We start from the raw sequence: 27615 nt of genomic DNA, 5'->3' as shown, positions 1-27615 counted from the left end.
TGGAATTGATTTATCTAGAATGCCCAGTAAGTACTCAGAAGGCTGCTTGGGAATTAAAGTTTGGGTAAAGTTGAGCGGGTTTTCTTGTCTCTTTTAATTTTATTGCTTCTTGTTCTATTTTTAGAATAAGTAACAAATTTACATATTTTATTAAAAAAAAAAACAAAAACAAAGAGGTGTAGAATAAAATGTCTGCTTCCATCAATCATGCATTCATCCAGTCTCTGTCACTGGCATGGTAGAATTTTTGTTTGATTTTTTTCCCTTATAAATGCAAGTACAAGCAAATAGAAATATATATTCTTAGTTACCTTAGTATATACAGAAGGTAGCATCCTAAAGACTGCATTTCATTCCTTGTATTTGTCTTTTAACAACAAATCGTAAATACATATCATATATATATGTGTGTGTGTGTGTATATATATATATATGTATATATATGTGTGTGTGTGTGTGTGTGTGTATATATATATGTGTGTGTGTGTGTGTGTGTGTGTATATATATATATGTGTGTGTGTGTGTGTATATATATATGTATGTATGTATGTATAATCCCACGGACTATGTCTTGCCAGGCTCCTCTGTCCATGGAATTGGCCAGCAAGAACACTGGAGTGGTTAGCCATTCCCTTCTCCAAGGAATCTTCCTGAGCCAGGGATCAAACTCAGGTCTCCTGCATTGCAAGCAGATTCTTTACCAGCTAAGCCACCAGGGTAGGCCAGTGATGTTAACTGGAGGATAGTTGCTTTACAATATTGTGACGGTTTTTGCCATACATAAACATGAGTCAGCCATAGGCATGCACACTTTTCCAGGAAGCTGTGAGGGAAAATGGGAAGAAATTTTAAATACAGTGCTCTCATAGAAACAAAAAATCCAAATAATTTACAAAAGTAGCCTTCAAATACGCTCAATGATAGAAAAGTCAAGTAGGATTCAGTCATTACACTGTGTTTTTGAGTTATGTTTTATGTCAGATATCAGAGACTTAAATTTGAAATGTTGTACTCTCTGAACTCATTGTTTACTGTCTAGTGGGAAGAGAAGTGCAAATGGTTCAATAATATATTTATTTATTTATTTATTTATTTTTTTTATATTTATTTTAAAAAAGAGAAATTATATACAAAGTAGGAAAATTTTGGTGGGGTCAGGTACAATTTCAGAGGAAAAATATATTTTGAGATAAAACTGGAAAAACAAAATTTTCTAGTACCAGAGAAACATATGGAATAATAGGTTAAAAAAAAAAGAAATCATACATGCATGGAACATGTCATTTTCTAAAAAACTGCATGTATTATGGTATCACTTAGACCCCAAATTCCTGGTAGTGGGTATGAAGATAATTGGGAGAGAAAGGGATCAGAGAGAGAAGAGAGTCAACATATAGGAAAGTAAATTTGATTTTGTCATCAATAAGAAGCCACAGTGTGTTTCAATTAGTACTCTCCAACAAATATTTGCGATACCCTGGCTCTCCTTCCAAGCACATGTGAAGTGAAGTGAAGTGAAAGTGAAGTGAAAGTCGCTCAGTCGTGTCTGACCCCATGGACTATACCATCCATGGACTTCTCTAGGTCAGAATACTGGAGTGTGGGTAGCCTTTCCTTTCTCTGGGGGATCTTCCTAACACAGGACTCAAACCCAGGTCTCCCTAATTGCAGTTATTTTAGTGTGTGATGATGAAGGAAAGAGTTTCAATGGACTATAGAGTAAATGGTGATAAAGAAATGTAGATAACTAGTGTTGAAATTAATAGAATGAAAAATAGACAAGCTGACCATTAACTATCAAAACCTGCAAAATATAAATATTTGCTTCTTTTTAAAGAAAATTTTACAAGCTATACTGCCAGAGAGTGAAATTAATGTAGTGTAAAGCAACAGCAACAAAACTATGGCTACACTTAATAGTTGAAATGAAGTGAAAATCACACAGTTGTGTCTGAATCTTTGCAACCCCATGGACTATACAGTCCATGGAACTCTCTGGGCCAGAATACTGGAATGGATCAGTTCAGTCACTCAGTCGTGTCCAACTCTGCCACCCCATGGACTGCAGCACGCCAGACTTCCCTGCCCATCACAAACTCCTGGAGCTTACTCAAACTCATGTCCATCAAGTCAGTGATGCCATCCAACCATCTCATCTCTGTCTTCCCCTTCTCCTCCCGCCTTCAAACTTTCCCAGCATCAGGGGCTTTTCAAACGAGTCACTTCTTTGCGTCAGGTGGCCAAAGTATTGGAGTTTCAGCTTCAGCATCAGTCCTTCCTGTGAATATTCAGGACTGATTTCCTTTAGGATGGACTGGTTAGATCTCCTTGCAGTCCAAGAGACTCTGAAGAGTCTTCTCCAACACCACAGTTCAAAAGCATTAATTCTTTAGTGCTCAGCTTTCTTTATAGTCCAACTCTCACATCCATACATGACTATTGGAAAAACCATAACTTTGACAAGAGGGACCTTTGTTGGCAAAGTAATGTCTCTGCTTTTTAATATGCTGTCTAGGTTGGTCATAGCTTTTCTTCCAAGGAGCAAGCACCTTTTAATTTCATGGCTGCAGTCACCAACTGGAGTGGATAGTCATTTCCTTCTCCAGGGGATCTTCCCAACTCAGGAATTGAACCCAGGTCTCCTGTATTGCAGACAGATTCTGAGTTACCAGGGAAGCCCCAGTGACCTAATGGATAAGACATTAGCCTCCTAAGCCAGGGATTGTGGGTTCGAGCCCCACCTTAGGTGGCTAGACTTTGAGATTCCCTGGTGGCTAAGATGTTAAAGAATCCACCTGCAATGTGAGAGACCTGGGTTCCATCCCTGGGTTGGGACCCCTGGAAGATGGCATGGCAACCCACTCCAGTATTCTTGCCTGGAGAATTCCATGGACAGAGGAGCCTGGCAGGCTACAATCCATGGGGTCACAAACAGTTGGACGTGACTAAGCCACTTTCACACTTACTAGTTAAAATATACAAATAGCACTGGGAAATGAAGGATTCTCATTGGCTGATAGGAACTATATCCATTTCTGCTTTCCTTTACAAATTCTATCTTTAATTTATACAGCATTTATATAAAGACATTCATCATTTATTTCTAAGACTTCAGTTTTGATTGCTTTTCAAAACATTTCCAGTTTGTTTAATTTAATATTTAAAAAAATAGAACAGGGAACATCTAAGTTCCATTTAGCTAACAATGCAAATGTAATTCAAACTGCAAGATAGACACCTTGTCCATTGTAGTTGTTCTGCAAAGGCAAGGAAAGCCATATTTACGTCTTATTGATTGGCACCAGTGTAGGAAATATAATGACTTAATATGAGATTATTAAATAGCAAGCAGCTGAGATAACACTAATGCAAAGTGATGGCAAAGACCAGCATAAATCCATAATATGATAAGTGATGGCAATTATATGATTTTTATTCTAAATCATATATAAACTATCAAACAGAACCTGTGTGCCCTTTTACGCATGCTGCTCCATGAATATTTTTTTCTATTAAGTTCTTTAAATCTTGAATAATCACCAAAGTACCACATCATTCTATTTTTGTAGTATATATTGAGTCTACAGATTCTGGCAAGCAATACACCCTTGCAAGGAGAAAGCAAGATATTTCAGATAACCTAAAAAGTAATATGGGATGGTTCAATATAGTTTATTTATTAAATATACAGTGACAGTTGTCAAAATAGCTATTGTGGAATTGTATTAACATAGACTCTATTCAAGGTTAAGCATTTATAGTAAGTGTTTTATTACAGCAAACACGGCACTATACTCCTTAGGGTCAAATCTGCAGGCATTTAATTTCAGCAATTGCCATAATAGAGGCATTATGATAATGTCTCAGCCTCTTGGGTACACAAAGAGTTTGGATGCTATTATATTTTTCCTTTTCCTCTCTTTTAAAGCTTTTGTCTGTAATTCACACAGTACTTGGAAAAGCAAGGATTTATATCCTTTCTTCTATGAATATTTGGAACTTGGTTTCAAAGGTTGAAATGAACATAATCTGTGAACAAAATAATGGCATATTATAGAAAGGGGAATAATTTTCCATATGTTTTAGATCTTCAGACACAAGGGACTCATCTTTATCACAAAGTCCACATCCATTTTTTCTGAGTCCCACCTTCAAAATTAAGGAGTAACAAAATGTTTTATATTCCCCATAAGTAGGCTTAAACTCAGTTATTCTGTCACACTATTTTGTTCATTGATTTATTATCTTTATTTTAAAAAGAGTGTATTTTAATAAGGTATTGTCTTTTATCATATAATAGGCATAATTACTGTCAGCAGGATGCTTACAGTCTAAGATAAAAAATGCTCTTTTTAAGAATTTGATATTGTTTGATAGTCACATATGTAGCTATTTTTAAATCTTTTATTTACCAAAGTTACAGCAAAAGAAATGTGAATTTATTATTACCTTTACTTAGACATCTGGAAAATGCACAGTCTTGCCTAACTCTTACAGATTTCCTCACTCACCCAAAAGGATATTCTGATTCCATTTTTTTTTAAAATTGTGTATTTCTAGTATGAATAACAGCCAGTAGATACATAATGTGTTTGGATTCTAATTTGCATTTATTTGTTAACTAGTTTGCATTTTAAAAGAGTATGTGATCCTATGTATTTAGTTACTTTTTTCATTTAATAGCAGGAAGTTTTAAAGTTTAAAAATATGTTCAAAGGGGATATATTATATTTTTTTTCATTTGGTCACTCTAGTTTCAAGAAAACAGCATCAGAATTTTATCTGTTGATATTTTTAAAGTTTTTCTTAAATTGAGTATTTGCATCTTGATTTTTTTAAAGTGTTCTTAAATCAAGTACTTAGGATTAGGAAGAAGAGATAAGAAAGACTTCCTCAGTGATGCAAAGAAGTAGAGGAAAACAATAGAATGGGAAAGACTAGAGATCTCTTCAAGAAAATTAGAGATACCAAGGGAACATTTCATGCAAAGAAGGGCTCAATAAAGGACAGAAATGGTATGGACCTAACAGAAGGAAATGATATTAAGAAGAGGTAGCAAGAATGCACAGAACTATACAAAAAGATCTTCATGACCCTGATAATCATGATGGTATGATCACTCACCTAGAGCCAGACATCCGGGAATGCAAAGTCAAGCGGGCCTTAGAAAGCATCACTACGAACAAAGCTAGTGGAGGTGATGGAATTCCAGTTGAGCTATTTCAAATCCTAAAAGATGATTCTGTGGATGTACTGCACTCAATATGTCAGCAAATTTGGAAAATATAGCCGTGGCCACAGGACTGGAAAAGGTCAGTGTTCATTCCAATCTCAAAGAAAGTCAATGCCAAAGAGTGCTCAAACTACCACACAATTGCACTCATCTCACACGCTAGTAAAGTAATGCTCAAAATTCTCCAAGCCAGGCTTCAGCAATACGTGAACCGTGAACTTCCAGATGTTCAAGCTAGTTTTAGAGAAGGCATAGGAACCAGAGATGAAATTGCCAACATCTGCTGGATCATCGAAAAAGCAAGAGAGTTCAAGAAAAACATCTATTTCTGCTTTATTGACTATGCCAAAGCATTTGACTGTGTGGATCACAATAAACTGTGAAAAATTCTGAAGGAGATGGGAATACCAGACCACCTGACCTGCCTTTTGAGAAACCTGTATACAGGTCAGGAAACAACAGTTAGAACTGGACATGGAACAGCAGACTGGTTCCAAATAGGAAAAGGAGTACATCAAGGCTGTATATTGTCACCCTGCTTATTTAACTTATATGCAGAGTACATCATGAGAAACACTGGGCTGGAAGAAGCACAAGCTGGAATCAAGATTGCCAGGAGAAATATCAATAAGCTCAGATATGCAGATGACACCACCCTTATGGCAGAAAGTGAAGAAGAACTGAAGAGCCTCTTGAGGAAAGTGAAAGAGGACAGTGTAAAAGTTGGTTTAAAGCTCAACATTCAGAAAACTAAGATCATGGCATCAAGTCCCATCACTTCATGGCAAATAGACGGGGAAACAGTGTAAACAGTGACTGATTTTATTTTTCTGGGCTCCAAAATCACCGTGGATGGTGATTGCAGCCATGAAATTAAAAGATGCTTACTCCTTGGAAGGAAAGTATGACCAACCTAGACAGCATATTAAAAGGCAGAGACATTACTTTGTCAACAAAGGTCCATCTAGTCAAGGCTATGGTTTTTCCAGTGGTCATGTATAGATGTGACAGTTGGACTATAAAGAAAGTTGAGTGCAGAAGAATTGATGTTTTTGAACTGTGGTGTTGTAGGACTCTTGAGAGTCCCTTGGACTACAAGGAGATCCAACCAGTCCATCCCGAAGGACGTAAGTCCTGGGTGTTCATTGGAAGGACTGATGCTGAAGCTGAAACTCCAACACTTTGTCCACCTGACATGAAGAATTGGCTCATTTGAAAAGACCCTGATGCTGGAAAATATTGAGGGCAGGAAGAGAAGGGAACGACAGAAGATGAGATGGTTGGATGGCATCACCGACTCAATGGACATGGGTTTGGGTGACCTCCGGGAGTTGGTGATGGACAGGGAGGCCTGGCGTGCTGCGGTTCATGGGGTCACAAAGAATCGGACACGACTGAGCGACTTAACTGAACTGAACTGATCTGAAGTTGTGAATTTTGTCTTCTGGGTTCAATTTCCAATACCACTCTTTCCTTGGATAAGCTATATAATATCTCTATACTTTCATGTCATCAACAATATAATGGACTCAGTAACAGTACGCTTCTCAAAGTTCTGTAGTTTTATTATGTGTGGTGGTGGTATGATGAGAATGAATTGAGACAATGCATGGAAACCTTTAGCACTATTTGACTGGAAGTAAGCAAAGAGTTGAACACAACTGAATGACTGAACTAAGTATTCAACAAGTGCTAGCTATAGCTACTTCAGTGAAATGCAAGGAAAACATTAAAAACAAGTTTCCATTAGTATCACATATTTCCTTTCTCCACAGTTGCTGCTGGTATGGAATCCAGAGAGGTGAACAGATTTCCCCTTCCTAGTAATACAACCACAGCAACAAAAGCAGTGACTGAGGAGAAAGCAGAATTAACATCTCTTCAAGAGGGCACCCCCTGGTTCAATGGACATTATTCATTATCTGAAGGCTGTGAAGGTTATTTATAGACTAAGAAGGATATTGGCTCATACTCTGGGGAATGATAATTGTTGTTCTCAATCTTGAGATAGACAAGACACTTTGAGCCTGCCAGTGGTCTTCTGAGCAAAACACCACACACTATATTCTTTTTCATCCTGGCTCTTTGTATGTATTTCTTAGGTCCCTAAGAGGGAGAATGGTGAATTAGGAATTATGTTTATATTAGCTGCACAAATAGAAAAGCTTAGTTGATGACAGATAAAATCACAATGGATTACAAAATATTTCTCAACACATGGTTCTGTAGTAGTGTTAGAATGAGCATTCAGTATAACTGTCTGTCAAACCATAATGAGTTCAAAGGATGTCTTGATGATCTCATGTGAAGGACAACTTGTCACTTGAAGTTGGTGGCATGCTGGATGGATGGAGCATGGAAATGGAAACTTCCTTTCTTCCTTCTGACAGGGCTTCTTTCTGCTCCTTGAATCAGCTAAATGGGACAAGACAGAGTGCAAAGTTCAACTTGCACACTTAAAGACCTTTGGAGACTTTTGGTTATCATCTCAGGATTTGCTGTAAAATAGCACATTATGTGCTTTTCCCCTTCTCTTGCATAAAGTTCAGTCTTTAATAGACAGGAGTTTCAAATCCTCATGTAAGAATAAAACATTGGCACAGAATATACAGACATTTTCAAAGATTACCTTTCTAGTTTTTTGTTTAGCTGGTTAGTTGATTTATGAGTTTTGATATTTTGAATTTTTGTTTTCTGTTGCTTTCATTTCTGTTTTGCTTCTCTTGGCTGAAATACCTCATCAGACTTGTCTGTGTACTTTTCAACAATTATCAAAATTCTTATTCTCTCAGCTGAAATACTTGTAAACATTTCACTGCTGCTTTAATAATACTCTTAAGGGAAGAGATATTTCTGTGTGAATTGTTTTTTTAAATGAGATTTCATCATGAAATAGGTATAATCATGAATCGTGGCCAAATCTTCATTATGGAAGTTGCTTGATTGAAAGATGTTATTCAGCAGTTTATTAGGAAGAAAGCTGGCCTAGAGTTTTATAAGATGTTTTACAGACTAATGGAATTTTTATTTTAGAATGGAGTATTTCTGTTTTAAAGAGAAGTGGTAGGCTATATTTTTAGGCCATCCTGAGGGAGCAATACCTGAGAAAGTAATTAGAATCAGTAGTTGGGCAAGGACTGGGGCCAGTTATTTCCATATCTGGATAATAGTGCTCCCTAAGACAATAGTTTTCATAAATCCTGAAAATTGAGTCTAAAATTTCCCTGTAGGATCTATTATGGTCAGTTTTTTGTTTTTGCTTTTTTTTTTGGTACGGATAAATTTGTTTAGTAAAAGATTTTAATTTAATGTGCTCAAGTGTGACTCTACTTGCTGTGTGTGTGTGTGTGTGTGTGTGTGTGTCTGTGTGTGAGTTGTGTGTGTGACAGAGAGCTAGTATTGAGAGAGAGAGAGAGATTTTTCAGTCCTCTATCTCCAACAAACTAAGTTGGACAATTAGATAGTAGGTTCACAAGATAAGTACTCAGACTCACTGTAATAAAGGTTTTCAAATTCCTCTCTGTAGGACAATGTGAATAGTCATACCTCTTCCTTAGATTTTGTGTGATAGCTTGTTATTTTCTAAAGACTTCTTCCCATTAATCTTCCTAATGGATTATTTTGATGGCAAATTGCTAAATAAGTTATCATCATAAACTCTTACGCATATATAGTATAGTTAGGCTTAGGAACAGTTTGTTTCAAAGAGTGATAGAATAATTACTAGCAAACTTTTTCTTTGTGGTTAGAACATGTCAGACACTATTCATAATGTTTTGAGAGCTTTGAATTAATACAATCTTTACTTTTGAGGAAGAAATTGCTATCAATGCCCTTATTTTGCTGATGGGGAAACTGAGACACAAATAAATTTTTTTTTTTTTATATACTTGCTTAAAGTTACACAGCTATTAAGTGACAGAGCAGGAATTCAAACCCACACAGTCTGGTTCTAGAGCTACACTCTTAATTAGTTGCTTTCCTGAAAGAAGGGGGAAGCTAATTTTTGTCTAGTAAGAAATGCTGGATTGTTATTTTAAAAAGTAAGCTAAAGATTTTAACCTCAGGCTGTGGTTTATCCATTCAAACTCACGAGTCAGCAATCCTTGGTATAGGCCTATCTTGGAGCATTTCATTGTCTAGTTCATGGAATTTTATGCTTACCCTTCACCTTTCTGGGATAATGGAAGACAGATCTCTAGTTAAGTCACCCATCATGTGTTGCATGTCAGCACCCTGAAGAGTTATGATGGGTGAGGAATAACTGAGACCAATATTGAGGCTTGAGGAAAATTACTGCCAGATGTTGGCAGAGTTCTGGGAGCTCTATCATGTTACATGTACGTTGCTGTTATACTTTATGAAGTAGTTTACAGATTTCTTGATTTTTCTGTGATATTTACATGATTATGGATGTTGAAATTTAGTGGTTCACTTATTTTAGATTGCAAATAACTAATAAGACTGACTATTTTTCTTTTTTATTAAGTCTGCTTCTTGAGAGTGTAATTTAAAGGGAGAAAAAAGAACTCAGTTTGACTATCTATGCCAAAGATAATGCTTTGATATAATCATTGCCAACTGAAATTGTTTGATTATTACAGTTTGTTTCCTAAAACTTTAATTCATCAAAGGATATAAAGGCAACTCGGTGAAGTGGTTGGAACAAGGAACCACCTTGTTTAAAGAATGTCTTTACTACTTACCTTTGGTGCAACTATAGCAGCTGAGCCCCTTCTACTTCCCCATGAGGGTTCTTTTCCTCTACTGCAAAATGGAGATTATTTCATGGGCATTGTTCAGAAGATTTGCAAAGCCAATCATCTCTGACCCTTAAAGGGTCATACTGAGAATGATCCCAAGTCTAAGCAACTTTATTCTGACCATTAGAGGCTCTTCTTTGTTTTCTGCTGCTGTTGCTAAATTGCTTCAGTCGTGTCCGACTCTGTCTGACCCCATAGACAGCAGCCCATCAGGCTCCTCTGTCCCTGGGATTCTCCAGGCAAGAATACTGGAGTGGGTTGCCAGTTCCATCTCCAATGCATGCATGCATGCTAAGTCGCCTCAGTCATGTCCAACTCTGTGCAACCCCATGGACAGCAGCCCACCAGGCTCCTTGTCCACAGGGTTCTCTAGGCAAGAATACTGGAGTGAGTTGCCATTTCCTTCTCCAGTTCTTCCTTCTCATTCTTTACATATTTCATGTTACTGAGGACTGTAGCATACACTAGTATCTAGTGCCAAGTTTTTAGTACTGGATTGGACTGTGGTTCTGACTCCTATTATAGTAGTAACCCAGACTAGTAAACCAAAGAAGCGACTACAGAGATAGTGATATAATGAACTAACTTCCATATGTGCCTGCTAATAACAGTCATATAGGTCATACAGAGTTTCAAGTCCTTCCCTTAGAGATTCTTATTTTGTATGCCTAGAGTGAAACATAGAAATATATGTGTTTTAACCAGAGATTCAGATGATTTTAACGATAAGGCAAGCATGGGAAACGTAAGATTGAGTTTTAGAGTTGACAGATCTGAGTTTAAATCCCCATGCTACCTACAAGCTATGAAATGATTTAACTTTCTGAGAACTAGTTTATAAGTGCCTAGTACAGATAACAGTTACATTTCTCTTGGCTTTGCTGATGAAGTCTAGAATAAGTAAACATTAGATGAATGGCTGCTTAGCACTTTCCAGTGGTGTGCTGGTAATATTAAACCACCAGTTCTCCTGAAAAGCAGGCCCTGTGTTTGCCCATTTCTGTTATATAAATACACCCATGATTGCTAATCTCAAGCTACCACAATTCCATCACTGAGTGTGGAGTGAAGAGCTGTGCACATTCAGCTTCTGTGAGCTGGAAAGAGTTGTTTAGCACAAACCTCACTCCGTTTTTCTCTTCTCTCTTTCTCCCTTTTCTTCTTGTTCCCCTTCTCTCGCTCTGAAAATGAGATGAATTGTTAATCATTACTGCATATATTTTACTTTAAAGCAGGGGTCGCCAACCCCCAGGTCACCAGTTCATAGCCTGTTAGCATGGCAGGAAGTGAGCAGCAGACAGGTGAGTGAATCCTCATTGGTATTTACAGACACTCCCCAATGCCCCCAAACCATCCCTGCCTTCCACCCCATCCATGGAACATTGTCTTCCATGAAACCAATCTCTGGTGCCAAAAAGGTGAGGGACCACTGCTTTAAAGGATACCTAACATAAAATCTGCCCTCTTAACAAATTTTCCTTTTATGAAACATTTATTGAATATCTACTCTATTTGGCACTGGGAATGCATAGAAGATTATTACCATTCAATGAACAACATAGAAAGAAAATCATGCCTCTTGGGAGAAAATGAGGATACTTCAAGTCAGTGGTTTACACTTTCAGTTGAACTCCCCAGTGGGAGTGGAGTTCCCTTTTCCAAATTCTTCTCTCCACCTCACTTTCCTGCTTATTCTCTCTTTTTTCCTTTGTCCTTTATTTTGCTCTACTGGTTTTTCCTTTTATTTTATCAATGCATTGTCAACCTCCTTCTCTCTGTTGCTTTGGTCAAGTCTCTCCCACCTTAAAAAATAACAAAAACAATATCAAATAACAACCACAAAAAAACTGGCATGACTCCTGGTCCTTTACACTTAAAATTCTTAAGAGTGTAGGCTCTCTGTGTTTTAATTTCTTCCCTTTCCATTCTCTGGTCTTCACCCTGTGCCACTGGAATTCTGCCCTACATGTTAGTGAAGCTGTTTTTGGTAAAGCTATGTAGTAGTAGGCATATCAAAGCTCTTGTCTTGCTGGACTTCTTTGTAGCCACTGAAATTGCCTATCCATCCCTCGACCATCTTCTCTCACTTTCTACTATTCACATTACTGGCCTGGTTCTTTGCAACTTTATGACTATATATCTAGATTCTGACTTACTCACTAAATTTTTAAACACTATTTCAGTGATTTTGAAACTTAAGCATCCATTAGAACCACCTGGACTATTTGTTAAAACATAGATTGCTAGACCTTGATTCTTATCTGTTATAAGTCTTGGAGAGAGTGAAAATTTGTATTTCTAACAAATTTCCAGGTGATGCTTATCCTGCTGATCCAGGACCCACACTTGAAGAATCGCTGCTTTATCTCTACCTTGGGCTCCTCTTTTATTTATTGCCTCTGTTAATTTGGCCTGTGATTTAGATCTGGACTTACTCTTCTCACTAAAGACATTCTGTCTAGGTGAACTCATCTCTTTTCATGGTTTGTGTACCAGGACCCAGAGATCCCACAAAGACTGAGACAGAACTGTGTTTGAGTGTCTCCTGAGGAGGTACAGGTCAGCAGTGGACTGCTTCAGGGGCAGGAGCTCTGGGTGCAGTAGACCTGGGTATTGCATAAGCCCTCTTGGAGGTGGTCACCATTAACGCCACCATAGAACCACCAGAACTTACACAGGACTGGGGAAACAGACTGTTGGGGGCACAAACAAAACCTTGTGTTCACCAGGACCCAGGAGAAAGGAGCAGTGACCCCACAAGAGACTGACCCAGACTTGCCCGGGGGTGGGGGGGGTGTCCAGGAGTCTCCGGCGGAGGCATGGGCCTGCTCCAGGGTTGGGGGCACTGAGTGTAGCACCACACGAATGGGACCTTTTGAAGGAGGTCCACATTATCTTCATTACCTCCACCATAGTTTGGCCTCAGGTCAAATAACAGGGAGGGAACACAGCCCTGCCCATCAACAGAAAATTGGATTAAAGATTTACTGAGCTTAGCCCCGCCCATCAGAACAAGACCCATTTTCCCCTTCCTTCAGTCTCTTATCAGGAAGCTTCCATAAGCCTCTTATCCTTCTCCATCAGAGGGCAGACAGAATGAAAACCACAATCACAGAAAACTAACCAATCTGATCACAAGGACCACAGCCTTGTCTAACTCAATGAAACTGTAAGTCATGCTGTGTAGGGCCACCCAAGACAGATGGGTCATAGTGGAGAGTTCTGACAAAACATGGTCCACTGGAGAAGGGAATGGCAAACCACTTCAGTATTCTTGCCTCGAGAACCCCATGAACAGTATGAAAGGGCAAGAAGATAGGACACTGAAAGGTGAACTCCCCAGGTGGGTAGGTGCCAAATATATTACTGGAGAACTCCAGAAAGAATGAAGAGATAGAGCCAAAGCAAAAACAACACCCAATTGTGGATGTGATTGGTGATGGAAGCAAGGTCTGATGCTGTAAAGAGTAACACTGCATGGGAAACTGGAATGTTAGGTCCATGAATCAAGGCAAATTGGAAGTGGTCAACAGGAGATGGCAAGAATGAACATCGGCATTTTAGGAATCAGCGAAATAAATGGACTGGAATGTGTGAATTTAACTCAGATGGCCATTACATTTACTACTGTGGGCAAAAATCTCTTAGAAGAAATGGAGTAACACTCATAGTCAACAAGAGTCCGAAATGAAGTACTTGGATGAAATCTCAAAAACGACAGAATGATCTCTGTTCGTTTCCAAGACAAACCATTCAATATCAAAGTAATCCAAGCCTATGCCCCGACCAGTAATACTGAAGAAGGTGAAGCTGAATGGTTCCATGAAGACCTACAAGACCTTCTAGAACTAACACCCAAAAAGATGTCCTTTTCATTATAGGGGACTGGGATGCAAAAGTAGGAAGTCAAGGAATATCTGGAGTAACAGGCAAATTTGGTCTTGGAGCATGGAATGAAGCAGGGCAAAGGCTAATAGAATTTTGCCAAGAGAACACACTGGTCATAGAGAACACCCTCTTCCAACAACACAAGAGAAGACTCTACACTTGGACATCCCCAGATGGTCAATACTGAAATCAGATTGATTATATCCCTTACAGCCAAAGATGGAGAAGCTCTATACAGTCAGCAAAAACAAGACGGGGAGGTGACTGTGGCTCAGATCATGAACTCCTTATTGCCAAATTCAGACTTAAATTGAAATAGGGAAAATCACTGGACCATTCAGGTATGACCTAAATCAAATCCCTTACAATTATACAGTGGAAGTAATAAATAGATTCAAGGGATTGGATGTGATAGAATGCCTGAAGAACTATGGATGGAGGTTTGTGACATTGTATAGGAGGCAGGGATCAAGACCATCCCCAAGAAAAATAAATGGAAAAAGACAAAATGGTTGTCTGAGGAGGCCTTGCAGATAGCTGTAAAAAGAAGAGAAGCAAAAGGAAAAGGAGAAAAGGAAAGATATACCCATGTGAATGCAAGGTTCCAAAGAATAGCAAGGAAAAATAAGAAAGCCTTCCTCAGTGATCAATGCAAAGAAATAGAGGAAAAGAATAGAATCGGAAAGACTAGAGATCTCTTCAAGAAAATTAGAGATACCAAGGGAACATTTCATGCAAAGAAGGGCTCAATAAAGGACAGAAATGGTATGGACCTAACAGAAGCAGAAGATATTAAGAAGAGGTGGCAAGAATACACAGAAGAACTGCACAAAAAAGATCTTCACAACCCAGATAATCACGACAGTGTGATCACTCACCTAGAGCGAGACATCCTGGAATATGAAGTCAAGTGGGCCCTAGGAGGCATCACTAGGAACAAAGCTAGTGGAGTTGATGGAATTCCAGTTGAGCTATTTCAAATCCTAAAAGATGATGCTGTGAAAGTGCTGCACTCACTATGCCAGCAAATTTGGAAAGCACAGAAGTGGCCACAGGACTGGAAAAGGTCAGTTTTCATTCCAATCACAAAGAAAGGCAATCCCAAAGAATGCTCAAACTACCACACAGTTATACACATCTCACACTCTAGCAAGGTAATGCTCAAAATTCTCCAAGCCAGGCCTCAACAGTACGTGAACCATGAACTTCATATGTTCAAGTTGAATTTAGAGAAGGCAGAGGAACCAGAGATCAAATTGCTAACATGTGTTGGATCATTGATAAAGTGAAAGAGTTCCAGAAAAAACATCTACTTCTGCTTTTTTGACTGTGCCAAAGCCTTTGACTATGTGGATCACAATAAACTGTGGAAAATTCTTAAAGAGATGGGAATACCAGACCACCTTACCCGACCCCTGAGAAATCTGTATGCAGATCAAGAAGCACCAATTAAAACTGGACATGGAACAACATGGTTCCAAATAGGGAAAGGAGTACGTCAAGGCTGTATATTGTTACCCTGCTTATTTAACTTATATGCAAAGTACATCATGAGAAATCTTGGACAGGATGAAGCATAAGCTGGAATTAAGATTGCCTGGAGAAATATCAATAACCACAGATATGCAGATGACACCACCCTTATGGCAGAAAGCAAAGAAGAACTAAAGAGCCTCTTGATGAAAGTGAAAGAGGAGAGTGAAAAAGTTGGCTTAAAGCTCAACATTCAGAAAACTAAGATCATGGCATCTGGTCCCATCACTTCATGGCAATTAGATGAGAAACAATGGGAACAGTGACAGAATTTATTGTTTTGGCCTCCAAAATCACCTCAGATGGTGACTGCAGCTGTGAAATTAAAAAGATGTTTGCTCCTTGGAAGAAAAGTTATGACCAACCTAGACAGCATATAAAAAGCAGAGACATGACTTTGCCAACAAAGGTCCGTCTAGTCAAAGCTTTGGTTTTACCAGTCGTCATGTATGGTTGTGAGAGTTGGACTATAAAGAAAGCTGAGCGCCGAAGAAATGATGCTTTTGAACTGTGGTATTGGAGAAGACTCTTGAGAGTCCCTTGGACTGCAAGGAGATCCAACCAGTCCATCCTAAAGGAAATTAGTCCTGAATATTCATTGGAAGGACTGATGCTGAAGGTGAAACTCCAATACTTTTCCACCTCATGCGAAGAGTTGACTCACTGGAAAAGACCCTGATGCTGGGAGAGATTGGGGGCAGGAGGAGAAGGGGACGACAGAGGATGAGGTGGCTGGATGCAATCACCGACTCAATGGACATGAGTTTGAGTCAACCCTGGGAGTTGGTGATGGCCAGGGAGGCCTGGCGTACTGCAATTCATGGGGTCGGAAAGAGTTGGACACAACTAAGTGACAGAACTGAACTGATGTAGGCTTTTGGATGATCTCTTATCAATTAATATTCCTTGGAGTCAGGAGTTCTCTGGTGTTCTCAAGTTTTGGGCTTAAGCCTTCTGCCTCTGGTTTTTAGTCTTATTCTTACAGTAGCCTCAAGACTTCTCCATTTGTACAGCACCAATAATAAAACTTCTAGGTTAATAGTGAAAAGATTCTCCACAGTGAGGGACACCCAGAGAGGTTCACAGAGTTACATGGAGAAGAGAAGAAGGAGGAGGGAGATAGAGGTGACCAGGAGGAGAAGAGAGGGAATCAAAAGGGGAGAGAGCCATCTAGCCAGTAAACAGTTCCCTATGTGTTCTCCACAGTCTGGAGCCCTCAGAGAGGTTCACAGAGTTACATAGAGAAGAGAAGAGGAAGGAAGGAGATAGAGGTGAGCAGGAGGAGAAAAGGGGAAATCAAAAGGAGAGAGATGCAACTAAGCAGTACTCTCTTCCCTAAGTGTTCTCCACAGCCTGGAAAACCCACAGATTCAAGAATTGGGTTGAGAAGAGAAGGGGGAGGGAGGAGATAGAGGTGACCTGGGGGAGAAAAAGGAGAGTCAAAAGGGGGAGAGAGTAATCAAGCCAATAATCACACTCCTAAGTAAAAATGGATACTGAAGATTGGATTCTTAAATGTACAAAATTGATAACAAATGCTATAAAGCAAAGATTAAAAATCTAGAGTAGAGGTTAGATTCTCAAAAATGCAATATAAAAAAAACACAAAATCACAAAAAGTATAAGAAATATATATGAGGTTTGCTTTAAAAATAGGGTCTCCTTTTTTTTTTGCAAGGTAATAGTAGCGACTCATGGGGTCGCAAAGAATCGGACACGACTGAGCGACTGAACTGAACTGACTGAACTGAATACTAGGTTATAAAAATGAAAATTAAAGGAGTAATAGAGGACTTAAAAAAAAGAAAAAAAATTAAAAAATTAAAATAAATGATAACAGTAAAAATAAATCTACGAATTTCTCTGGAGCTGTTGCAGGCAGTGTGGGGTCAGTTCAGTTTCAGATAGTTCCTTGTTCCAGCTTATACTTCTCAAGATCTATAGGCCCCTTCCAATGTAGTCAGTGTTAACCACAGGGATTTTAATCTGTTGCACCTGTCACTTCCAAAGCGGTTCCCTCTCTTCATTTGACTTTTTCTGTGTGTAGGTCTCTTCAGTGTCTAATTTCTGCCCTGACTCAAGCAGGCGAAGGTGGTCTCTTGTTTAGGCTCACTTGTTCAGTCGCGCTGTGTGGAGGGAGGGGCACTGCAGACAAATCTCACTGGCGTGTGTGGGGAGTGCGCGCAGTGTCTGGGCCACACTGGGTTTGCCCCCGCTCATAGCGTGTGTGCTTTCCCCGTCTACACTGTTCAGGCTCCTGGTTGCTCTGCAGGGAGTGGGCCCTGGGTTGCGTGCACTTCCCAGGTCTAAGCCATTCAGGTTCTCGGGTATTCCACAAAGGCGCAGACTCCGGTGGGTCTGCGTTTTGTGCCCTTCCCTGGTCCGAGCAGCTCAGGCGACCAGGTGCTTGGTGAGCACCATCTCCTCAGGTGCGGCGCGTCTTATCACCTCCCCCGTCCCAGCCGCTGGGATTCCAGGCCGTCTCCAGTGTGCCGTGTGTCTCTTCTGGGGAGCTGATCTCTGGCTGCGACCCTCCCAGCGGGTATCAACTGTCCAGAATCTCAGGAAGTCTTTGGTTACAGTTTGGTAGGGGATGCCCTCTCTGGGGCCGAGTTTGCCCCTTTCCGGCTCTGGCTGGCGCCCACCTGCCCCCTACCTCTTGCCTCCAGCGGGGGATGGGCTGGTCCACAGCCGGCTAGCTCTTCTCTGGTAGTCGCTCAGTCCGTTGTTCTGTGAGCGGGCCAGCAGTGCCTTAGGTTAGGGCTTTTCATGAGATAATTCCCCCCCCCCCCCCCCCCCCCCCCCGCTATCCCACAGTTTATGTTGCTATCTCACATTAGCTCCCTCAGATTGCTCTCAGGGCATTCAGGCCTGGTCCTTACCCTAATCAATGCAGCCCGCTCCTCTCCGTTCAGCCCCCGCTTGCTGGTGGTGGATGCGAGCGTCTGGGGTACTTCTCTGTTGGGAGTTGTCTTTAGGCATGTAATTTGTGGGTTTTATTGCCCTCTGAGATTTGAAAACTTCCCCCAGACCCGCCCGGTGAGAGGGTTTCCTGGTGTTTGGAAACTTCTCCTATAAGACTCCCTTCCTGGGATGGATCTCCATCCCTAACTCTCTTGTCTCTCTTTTTATCTTTTATAATTTGTCCTACCTCCTTTCAAAGACAATGGGCTGCTTTTCTGGGTGCCTGATGTCCTCTGCCAGCGTTCAGAAGTTGTTTTGTGGAGTTTGCTCAGCGTTCAAATGTTCTTTCGATGAATTTGTGGGGGAGAAAGTGGTCTCCCCATCCTATTCCTCCACCATCTTAGGACTGCCTCCCCGGTTATCCATTTTAAATACAGCAGTGTGTACGTGTCCATCCCAAACTCCCTAACTATCTCATACTCCATCCTTCGCTCTGGTCTATAAGTTTGTTTTCTAATCTGTGACTCTCTTTCTGTCACCTTCTGATGTGCTATCTTTTTGCCTTTTCATACTGTTTATGGGGTTCTCGTGGCAAGAATACTGGAGTGGTCTGCCATTCTCTCCTCCAGTGGACCACATTTTATCAGAACTCACCACTATGACCTGTCCCTCTTAGGTGGCCCTGCACGGCATGGCTCATAGCTTCCTTGAGTTATGCGAGCTCATAGATCTGTGCAAGATATATATGCAAGATCCGTGAAGGGGCTTGTATCCAATATGTAATTCCTATTATGTTCAGTCATTCAGTTGTGTCTGACTCTGGACCAAAGCCCACCAAGCTACTCTGTCTGTGAAATTTTTTTGTTTTTTTCTTTTTAGGTTTAACATATAAGAGATATATAATATTTCTCCTTCTCTGACTTACTTCACTCAGTATGACAATCTCTAGGTCCATCCACATTGCAGCAAATGTTATTATTTTATTCTTTTTAATGGCCAAGTAATATTCCATTGCATGTATGTACCACATCTTCTTTATTCATTCCTCTGTTGATGGGCATTTAGGTTGCTTCCAACATAGTTACATACTCTTATCAGAGATTCTGGAGCCCTCTTGATATTGAAGTTCCCAGATGCCAGCTAAGGTCCAAGCTTGTGTAGACCTTTGTAAGGATAGCGGTCTCAGGCTGTTTTATTAACTCTTATCTCTGTATCTTTTAATGAGTATTTCTGTATGCAATCTTTTTCTGTCTCATTGCCATCTCTGTACTTCAGCAGAATGAGCCGTCTAAAATTCAAATCTGATCTTATCCTTCCTTGGCTTACTATTCTCTGTATCTTTTCTAGTTCTCCATAAATGAGATAAAAGGGACTATCTCAGAAAATTCTTTCAGACCATAACTGTTATTGAAGTTAATGTGTTTTGACTTTGTAATGTGAGATATTCAATCACTTATTTTAACTTTAGAACTGGTAAGAGCTTCCCATTGGACACCATGGTTGAGAATACCCTTTTCCATCACTGCTCATATTCTGGACAGAATAGATCTCTCCTGGCTTTGAGCTGTTTTGGTAATTTAAGTTTTCTTCTCATGGCACTCTTTCTCCTATATTATAGTTATTTGTGTGCATACCTCATCTTTATATTATAGTTCTTTGAGAAAGTGATTCATCTTGCTTTATTCCTCAAATGAACCTCCAATAGTGAATGTTTATCACTTCGCTTTCAGTAAGTATGTTGAATGAGTGAATAAATAACTAAAATTGAAAATATTGGTTGTATTTTATCCTGAAAAGTTACTTATCTAACTTTATGAGTAGCCATTTGTAAATATTATTCAGATTAAAAATTCTAATAAATTAAAAGAAATATAGAAGGCTATTTAAATAGAAATTAATTATGTCTCTATTTTTAAAATATTTAGTCATGTACTTTGATTTAGTGAAACTAAATTTAAGAGCATTATTTGTTTTCATTCTTTGAATTAATTTTTAATTAATCAGAGTTTCTTGTTTTCATTTTCTCCCTCTTCAACCACATTTCTATACAAATTTTTGTTTAATTGGGCTGTGCTAAATTATATATGCAGGACTTATTTTTAAGTGAAAGTGATGGATGTCTGCATAGCCAAAGAAACTACAATTTATCTTGGTATCAGAAACTTAAATTAGAAGTCTGCTCTCAAGTCCTACCTTTACTTTTCTTGTCGGTTAAGCAAACACGTGTACTCTCTGTGTCCTGATAAAGAGGGTGATGAGACTATATAATTTGTTCATGAAAATTTTTTATGCTTATTAGGTTTTTCAGTATTAACCTGTGTATATGTTGTTAAATATAAAATCAAAAGCTCTTAGATTTGCATAGAAGAAGTGAACCAAAGAGAATTTGACTCACAGATATTGTTTTAAGTGTGTGAATATGTATGTGTATTTATGTGTGGATAGTTTCTCCATATAAATATAGAATAAATATATAGATTGTTAAGCAAATGTATATATTTATGAAGATATTATCAAGGCTTCATGGGCTGCTGTCCCTTTGGAAATGCCAAGGGTGGAATGTTAAACCCTCATATCTATTGTGTGATTCCAGTCTTTTGAGAAGATGCCATTGTCATCTGTCTGTGGCAACAATAAGCATGTTGTCTCTGTCGACAGTGTGGAGACAGTATGGTAGCAGCACATGTGCCATTCTTGGTGCTTTCTGCAGTCTAGTGTGACAAATAATTCTACTTAGCTTGTCAGTAGTGACAGCTGAGACTCTTTGCTTAGATGCTTTGACAGTGCTTGTATTAAACAGCTAGAGCCGTACACTCCATTAAGTTTCTGTAAAATGAACTGTCTGCTCCTTGCTGTTTTGCTGATAGTGGCAACAGTTGTAAGCTAATCCTCTCCATTGTGGATTGCCTGACTGAGTGGTTTCACTCATCGACTGGCACTAGATCTCATAGTTTTAGTGGAGTGGCTACAAAGTAGAAAGCCGTGATCCATAAGAAAATCATTTGTTTCAAAACAGGTTTTTATTCTTAGTAGTTATTTACTCTAAAGTAGACTCCAAATATGGCCTTAAATAGGATAAAAAAATGACTTTCTAGATAGTGAAGTGATTGATGCTTTTTTCACAACATGTGATTACTCAAAGGCTCTTGGTGCCAAAGACATAAACATAAGAACGGTATGTCTCTCACCGTGTGGACATTTAAGAACGTGTGCACTAATGACAGTTCGGCAATCCTTAATGTTGTTGTTGTTCAGTTGCTCAGTCGTGTCCTACACTTTGCAACCTCATGGACTGCAGCAGGCCAGTCTGCCCTGTCCTTCACCATCTCCCAGAGCTTGCTCAAACTCATGTCCATCGAGTCAGTGATACCATCTAACCATCTGGTCCTCTGTCATCCCCTTCTCCTCCTGCCTTCAGTCTTTCCAAGCATCGGGGTCTTTTCTAGTGAGTTGGCTCTTCATATCAGGTGGCCAAAGTATTGGGGTTTCAGTTTCAGCATCAGTCCTTCCAATGAATATTCAGGACTGATTTCCTTTAGGATGGACTGGTTGGATCTCCTTGCAGTTCAAGGGACTCTCAGTAGCCTTCTCCAACACCACAGTTCAAAAACATCAATTCTTCAGTGTTCAGCCTTCTTTATGGTCCAACTCTCACATCCATACATGATTACTGCAAATAACTAGATGGACCTTTGTTGGCAAAGTAATATCTCTGCTTTTTAACGCACTGTCTAGGTTTGTCATAGCTTTTCTTCCAAGGAGTAATCATCTTTTAATTTCACGGCTGCAGTCACCATCTACAGTGATTGTGGAGCCCAAGGAAATAAAGTCTCTCACTGTTTCTACTGTTTCCCCATCTATTTCCCATGAAATGTTGCGACCAGATGCCATGATCTTCATTTTTTGAATGTTGAGTTTCAAGACAGCTTTTTCACTCCTGTTTCACCTTCATCAAGTGACTCTTTAGTTCCTTTTCCTTAATATGTTTCATTAAATAAGTATTCTTCCATTTTGTAACCAAAATCATGTTACTGGAGATATGGACACCTGATTGTTTTCAACGTATGGGAAATGTATAACTTTGGATTGTTTTGTCATTTAAATGAATGGTAATTCCTTTAAACTATTTCTTATTACATTTATGTATTCTGTTAAGCTCTCATGTTTCTTTAGTTTCTCCTCCACAGAAATGTGTAAGTGTGACCATCCTTTTCTAGGTGCTACAAAGACCATTTATGTCAATATATACCTTAGAATTTACCCTGAAAAGCCGATGAAAGTCTTGGTGCTCTATTTGTAGGCAGCTTTTACAGTCAACCTATCATCACTGGGCATTATTAATGATGGAATAAGTCTTTGAAGAGGACAAATAAGGACAGATGGGTTTAGAAGATTGAACATCAATTTTGATAGAATTTTAAGAATTGAAATCTTAAATTGCATATAGGAAAAGCATATTCATTTTCTTTGTAGTATTTTATTTTTATTTTTTTAAAAGTTCACCTAAGCCCTTATATAATTTAACATAAGAACATCTTGTAATGTCTCATTAAATATATTATGCCTTACAACACTTCAGTGAAATAAGAAAATTTTGATATAGTTTCTGAATACATATTTTTTTTGCAGATATTAGTGATTATATAGATTTGGAAATTAAATTTTGCCTCTGCCTCCAAAGCTTTCATCTCTAGCACAAGATAAAGCACATTTTCAGTTGTATATGAGGAATCCTTAATGCATTGTTATCTTTGTCCTAGAGTATATAAACTTTTTGTTCTAAAGATGAGGAAGAATTTTATTTGACTGGATTGGGAACATTTTATGCCCTAATAAACTGTTCTCTGGTATGGAATTCATTAACTCTTCAAACTACCTAGCTAATAATTAGAGATGTAAAAGCAGTAATCTTACAAATAACTTAGTGCTGTATAATAACCCATTTACCTCAGACAGGTGATGATTTCCTGCTGTAGGCCATTCTTCAGGCAAAGTTTCCCTAGGGCAGAGAAAATTACTTTATTATTATAGGAGAAAAAAAGGGATTTGATGAATCAGAAAGTAGACCCAGAAGAGGCTTGTCCACAGGTCCAACTGCATATTAGTTGGGAAGAAGCTATTCAGTGACTTTGAAGAATGAAATGTGTACTCTCCTTTTAAGAGAGATCAGGAACTGGGTATGATATGCCTTTCTATCAGATATTAAAAAGCCGTCTTCTACTGATGGTTTAGACAGTATCCCACAAATCTTTCTGCCTCCAGCTTTTCTGCCTGTGACTCACTTTGAAATGTTAGCTGTGCCAGCACTGTATAGAGATGATTTTTCTCCCTCCACTACTTCCATCAACAAAAAAATAGATTGGAAAATTCAGGGAAAGCAGGAAACAGTTCCAAGGAAGCAGCATCACAACTGAAAGGATTCAAAGAATGTCTGGGTGAATTAAAGAAGATTTTTAATCTTCTTATGAGCCCAAGAAAAAACTGCAGGAGAATGTTGTTTGCTTTTCTTAGAGACTTATGTCATTGATTATATTAGCAAAGCTTGCACTAATATAACTGACTTTCATGTATGATCTTTCTTCTCTCTCTCTCTCTACTCCTACTATTGCCTCTCATCCTCCATCTCCATCTCAATTACTATCTTTATCGCTATCTCTCTCCTAGTGTTAACAACATTTGGGATTTCTGCTAGGATCTTAAGTATACACTTTAAAGTGAGAGAAATACCCAATATTTCTGAGTCACTGAAAATTTGCTAAATAACTGCAAACAGATGCATAGTTTTATTTTAAGTAAAATTATAACTCTGAACCGTATCAAAAGAATCTAGAACAATGAAACTAAAATTACACAATACATTGAAAACGTTCTGTGAAATTTTAACCCCAAAGCACAAAAGTAAATCTCAATAGTTTATGTGGTATCAATTGTGTTGTAACATCCTGTAAATAACATCAAATACAAGAGAACTAGTAACTACACAAAGAAACCTAACTTGATCTCTTGCACCCTGATGTGAGGCTCAGGATATTAATGAGGTGCTCATAGTACTTGATGTTTGTTAAAGGCATAATTAACAGGTGGGAAATATAAAATGATAACTTTAACACTGTAAGGAATTTACCCAAATACTTCAGTGCAGTTCGGTTGCTCAGTTGTGTCGAATTCTTTGCGACTCCATGGACTGTGGCATGCCAGGCTTCCCTGTCCATCACCAACTCCTGAAGCTTGCTCAAACTCATATCCATTGATTCGGTGATGCCACCCAACCATCTCATCCTCTGTTATCCCCTTCTCCTCCTGCTGTCATTCTTTTTTTCCAATGGGTCAGCTCTTCGCATGAGGTGGCCAAAGTAGTGGAGTTTCAGCATCAGTCCTTGCAATAAATATTCAGGAATGATTTCCTTTAGGATTGACTGGTTTGATCTCCTTGCAGTCTATGGGACTCTCAAGAGTTTCTCCAACACCACTGTTCAAAAGAATAAATTCTTTGGCACTCAGCTTTCTTTATGGTCCAACTCTAACATCCATATGTGACTACTGGAAAAACCATGGCTTTGACCGGATGGACCTTTTTCAGTAAAGTATTGTCTCTGCTTTTGAATATGCTGTCTAGGTTGGTCATAGCTTTTCTTCCAAGGAGCAAGCATCTTTAATTTCATGGCTGCTGTCTCCATCTGCAGTGATTTTGGAGTCCAAGAAAATAAAGTCTCTCACTGTTTACATTGTTTCCCCATCTATTTGCCATGAAGTGATGGGACCAGATGCCATGATCTTAGTTTTCTGAAAGTTGAGTTTTAAGCCAACTTTTTCACTCTCCTCTTTTACTTTCAGCAAGAGGTCCTTTAGTTCTTCGGTTTCTGCCAGAAGGGTGGTGTCATCTGCATATCTGAGGTTATTGGTATTTTCCATGCAATCTTGATTCCAGCTTGTACTTCATCCAGTCTGGCATTTCGCATGATGAACTCTGTATATACATTAAATAAGCAAGGTGACATACAGCCTTCACCCACTGCTTTCCTAATGTGGAACCAGTTCTTTATTCCATGTCCAGTTTTAACTGTTGCTTCTTGATCTGCATACAAGTTTCTCAGGAGGCAACGTAAAGTGATCTGGTATTCCCATCTCTTTAAGAATTTTCCACAGTTTGTTGTGATCTACACCACAAAGGCTTTAGTGTAGTCAATGAAACAGAAGTAGATTTTTTTTTTCTTCTGGAATTCTCTTGCTTTTTCTATGATCCAACAGTCATTGGCAACTGCCCCCTCATAGCTCAGTTTGTAAAGAATCTGCATGCAATGCAGGAGACCCGGGTTTGATCCCTGAGTCAGAAAGATCCCCTGAAGAAGGAAATGGCCACCTGCTCCAGTGTTCTTGCCCAGAGAATCCTATGGAAAGAGGAGCCTGGCAGGCTATAATCCATGGGCTCGCAAAGAGTTGGACACAACTTAGGGACTAAACCACCACCAATGGATGTTGGTAATTTGACCTCTGGTTCCTCTGCCTTTTCTAAATCCACCTTCAACATCTGGAAGTTCTCAGTTCACATACTGTAGAAGCCTAGCTTGGAGAATTTTGAGTGTTACTTTGCTAGTGTGTGAGATGAATGCAGTTGTGTGGTAGTTTGAACATTCTTTGGCATTGCCTTTCTTTGAGACTGGAATGATAACTGAACTTTTCCAGTCCTGTGGCCACTGCTGAGTTTTCCAAATTTCCTGGCATATTGAGTGCAACACTTTCACAGCATCATCTTTGAGGATTAGAGACAGCTCAGCTGGAATTCTATCACCTCCACTAGCTTTATTCATAGTGATGCTTCCTAAGGCCCACCTGACTTTGCACACCAGTGTATCTGGCTCTAGGTGAGTGAGTTCTTCCGATTACACTTAAGAAAGCAACAGAACGTACAGATATTGGGTGCTATAAAGTGAAGCTGGAAGTATGGTAGAGACTTTTATAACGTTATAGTTATTGTTATTCAATTGGGAATGGCAAAGTGCATTTTTTGAAGAGGGCCTGAATGACAACTGGCTGACTGTTTATATATCATCTCAGAGTATTTCTCTGGTGTTCTGGGACCATTCATTCAGTCATTCTGAATTTAAACTGGAAATTGCAGCTTCAGTTAGCAAGAGGTGTGAGTATACTTTCAGTGAAATAGAAAACTATCCCCTGTCTGTATTAGTGTCCAGAGGACACACTGGTTGGGTGTCTAGGTATTTTTAATTACTTGTATTTTAACATAAAGTTTGATTACTTGTATAGAAATGTACATGAAACTAAAAGACACTTGCTCCTTGGAAGAAAAGCTATGACAAACCTCAATTCAGTTCAGTTCACTAGCTCAGTCGTGTCCGACTCTTAGCAACCCCATGAACTGCAGCACGCCAGGCCTCCCTGTCCACCACCAACTGCTGGAGTCTACCCAAACCCACTGCCATTGAATCAGTGATGCCATCCAACCATCTCATCCTCTGCCACCCCCTTCTCCTCCTGCCCTCAATATTTCCCAGCATCAGGGTCTTCTCCAATGAGACAGTTCTTCGCATCAGGTGGCCAAAGTATTGGAGTTTCAGCTTCAACATCAGTCCTTCCAATGAACACCCAGGACTGATCTCCTTTAGGATGGACTGGTTGGATCTCCTTGTAGTCCAAGGGACTCTCAGGAGTCTTCTCCAACACCACAGTTCAAAAGCATCAATTCTTTGGCGCTCAGCTTTCTTTATGGTCCAACTCTCACATCCATACGTGACTACTGATAAAACCATAGCCTTGACTAGATGGACCTTTGTTGGCAAAGTAATGTCTCTGCTTTTTAATATGCTGTCTAGGTTGGTCATAAACTTTCCTTCCAGGGAGTAAGCGTCTTTTAATTTCATGGCTGCAATCACCATCTGCAGTGATTTTGGAGGCCCCCAAAATAGAGTCAGCCACTGTTTCCACTGTTTCTCCATCTATTTCCCATGAAGTGATAGGACCAGATGCCATGATCTTAGCTTTCTGAATGTTGAGCTTTAAGCCAACTTTTTCACTCTACTCTTTCACTTTCATCAAGAGGCTCTTTAGTTCTTCACTTTCTGCCCTAAGGGTGATGTCATCTACATATCTGAGCTTACTGATATTTCTCCTGGCAATCTTGATTCCAGCTTGTGCTTCTTCCAGCCCAGTGTTTCTCATGATGTACTCTGCATATAAGTTAAATAGGCAGGGTGACAATATATGGCCTTGAAGTACTCCTTTTCCTATTTGCAACCAGTCTGTTGTTTCATGTCCAGTTCTAACTGTTGCTTCCT

At 39.3% G+C, this 27615-nt stretch overlaps 1 protein-coding gene across 6 annotated transcripts in view; it reads left to right on the top strand.

The window, feature by feature from the left end:
- NAALADL2 (N-acetylated alpha-linked acidic dipeptidase like 2) overlaps positions 1–27615 on the top strand; it is a 1484447-nt gene that overhangs the window by 141464 nt on the left and 1315368 nt on the right. The gene's annotated exons all lie outside the window — the stretch shown is intronic.

This window comes from Cervus canadensis, chromosome 7, assembly GCF_019320065.1.
Source record: "Cervus canadensis isolate Bull #8, Minnesota chromosome 7, ASM1932006v1, whole genome shotgun sequence".
In the NCBI taxonomy this organism is placed as follows: domain Eukaryota; kingdom Metazoa; phylum Chordata; class Mammalia; order Artiodactyla; family Cervidae; genus Cervus; species Cervus canadensis.
The sequence above is the reverse complement of the archived record's forward strand: the minus strand, read 5'-3'. Positions and strand labels throughout refer to the sequence as shown.